Raw genomic sequence first — 3,360 nt, 5'->3', positions numbered from 1 at the left:
CTGTGGGCAATCTAAATATAGATGAATAGTGGATGTGGATGTGGATGTGGATGTGGATGTTGATGATTTGTGAATCGGATGTAGGTGACAATTAATCATATAAGGACAATCTAAACTTCTTTTTCAACAAAGTCAGTGATCATAGTTTGCAAATATCACAAAGACAAAAACATTAAAAAACTCCGTTAAACTACTATACACTCTTAAATAATTTTTTAAAGTACAATGTTCTTTTAAAAAATTCGACTTTGGGCCTAATGCAAAACATATTAGACATTAATTCAATAGCACCACAACCTATATCTCAACTTAGTAAACGTTTGTTGATAATGTGCGAGTTGGGTTGATTGTGGAAGGTGTTATTGGGTCTAAACTGGGTTCACATACGATTGGAGTTGGGATGCGTTTAATAAAGCGTCGAGATCTCAGACTGTCTTGCCTCGTCCCACTGATCTAGGCTTCATAGATCCTTCTATTGATATTTTGTTTTCTCATTCGGATGTGGGTTAAATGTGGGGATGCACTCCGATTTCGGAGATAAAGATGGTAATGGTCACTTTGATTGTGGTGTGATAGAAATGGCAAAGGTGACCGGATCTAAAAAAAATTGTTTAAGATCTTGATTTTGGTTATTATAGATTTTCTATTAATACTCTTTCTAATATTTTTTGTTATATTAAATGTTGTGTTTTGATGCGATAGAAAATTTGAAGACGGTAAGAAATTAGGATTTGTTATTTTTTGATCGGGGATAAAAATGCAGGTGATGCAAACAAAACTTGAGTTGACAAAAATGTTCTCATTTGCAGTGGCGGAACTTGAATCCAACCACAGATGAGACGAAACCAGTGACAGAAGGGTAAACACTAAAAAAAAAATAGTGTACATTTTTTTTTATCAGGACTTGGCGGCCTGACGGGTACCCCTCCGGATATAACTATCTTCCCTCTGCTCATGTGCAATGCATGTGACTGTATTTAACAAAAAAAATTATGACCCTTTAGATGGAAGGACTGTCTATGCAACTTTGCGAACCAAAGTAACTACCTACCTTGCCAACGTGTATACAAGTTTTTTCTCGAGTATACAAGAAATTGATCCGAACTTCACATAACAAAATAGCAGAGAAATTGACGTTGATCGTGATAATGGTTAATTTTTTTTGACATTATCACTGATCGACTCTCTAGTCTCATTGCTAATCGATGGCAGGCGTTCAAATGTTATTAATGTGATTGTTCCACAACTTAGAGAATCTCACTGTAATAGAAAGCTCTAGTAAGTACTTGAATGTACCACCATCAGTTTCATCTTTGTTTTTGTGCGGTTATTGTAAATGTTCAAGAATAGAATAGAATTCTACACTTGAAAGATTAAAATAGCAAGACTTTGTTGTTAAAGATTAAAATAGCAAGACTTTGTTGCTAAGTAGATTAGAATAAATAATGGAAGTGTAGAATAGAAATACTTAGAAGATTGAGTGCATTATTTGAAGATTTGTTATCTTATACAACTGTTGATTACAACTCCTATTTATAGGCTACAAAAAACTAACTTTCTTAACCTCTAAGAAAACTTAATAGGTAAGTATCACGAATATCGATAATTACTTAACAACTAAGGATACTAAAATATCTATGTATCCTTAATGGATAAGAATACTTAATAGCTAAGTATCCTTAATGGATAAGAATACTTAATAGCTAAGAATACTTAATAGTTAAGTTTTCTTAGTAACTAAGTTTTCTTAATAACTAAGTTTTCTTAGTAATTAAGTTTACATAACATAAGATTAATGTCTAATAACAAGCTTAGATACGCTAACACTGAAATGTCCCGTTCTTATTGATTAAAAACGTTCCATATTAATTGATTTCGTTGCGAGGTTTTGACCTCTATATGAGACGTTTTTCAAAGACTGCATTCATTTTAAAACAAACCATAACCTTTATTTCATCAATAAAGGTTTAAAAAGCTTTACGTAGATTATCAAATAATGATAATCTAAAATATCATGTTTACACACGACCATTACATAATGGTTTACAATACAAATATGTTACAACAAAATAAATTTCTTGAATGCAGTTTTTACACAATATCATACAAGCATGGACTCCAAATCTCGTCCTTATTTAAGTATGCGACAGCGGAAGCTCTTAATAATCACCTGAGAATAAACATGCTTAAAACGTCAACAAAAATGTTGGTGAGTTATAGGTTTAACCTATATATATATCAAATCATAATAGTAGACCACAAGATTTCATATTTCAATACACATCCCATACATAGAGATAAAAATCATTCATATGGTGAACACCTGGTAACCGACATTAACAAGATGCATATATAAGAATATCCCCATCATTCCGGGACACCCTTCGGATATGATATAAATTTCGAAGTACTAAAGCATCCGGTACTTTGGATGGGGTTTGTTAGGCCCAATAGATCTATCTTTAGGATTCGCGTCAATTAGGGTGTCTGTTCCCTAATTCTTAGATTACCAGAATTAATAAAAAGGGGCATATTCGATTTCGATAATTCAACCATAGAATGTAGTTTCACGTACTTGTGTCTATTTGGTAAATCATTTATAAAACCTGCATGTATTCTCATCCCAAAAATATTAGATTTTAAAAGTGGGACTATAACTCACTTTCACAGATTTTTACTTCGTCGGGAAGTAAGACTTGGCCACTGGTTGATTCACGAACCTATAACAATATATACATATATATCAAAGTATGTTCAAAATATATTTACAACACTTTTAATATATTTTGATGTTTTAAGTTTATTAAGTCAGCTGTCCTCGTTAGTAACCTACAACTAGTTGTCCACAGTTAGATGTACAGAAATAAATTGATAAATATTATCTTGAATCAATCCACGACCCAGTGTATACGTATCTCAGTATTGATCACAACTCAAACTATATATATTTTGGAATCAACCTCAACCCTATATAGCTAACTCCAACATTCACATATAGAGTGTCTATGGTTGTTCCGAAATATATATAGATGTGTCGACATGATAGGTCGAAACATTGTATACGTGTCTATGGTATCTCAAGATTACATAATATACAATACAAGTTGATTAAGTTATGGTTGGAATAGATTTGTTACCAATTTTCACGTAGCTAAAATGAGAAAAATTATCCAATCTTGTTTTACCCATAACTTCTTCATTTTAAATCCGTTTTGAGTGAATCAAATTGCTATGGTTTCATATTGAACTCTATTTTATGAATATAAACAGAAAAAGTATAGGTTTATATTCAGAAAAATAAGTTACAAGTCATTTTTGTAAAGGTAGTCATTTCAGTCGAAAGAACGACGTCTAGATGAC

This window comes from Rutidosis leptorrhynchoides, chromosome 10, assembly GCF_046630445.1.
Source record: "Rutidosis leptorrhynchoides isolate AG116_Rl617_1_P2 chromosome 10, CSIRO_AGI_Rlap_v1, whole genome shotgun sequence".
Lineage (NCBI taxonomy): Eukaryota > Viridiplantae > Streptophyta > Magnoliopsida > Asterales > Asteraceae > Rutidosis > Rutidosis leptorrhynchoides.
This window is presented reverse-complemented; position numbering follows the sequence as displayed.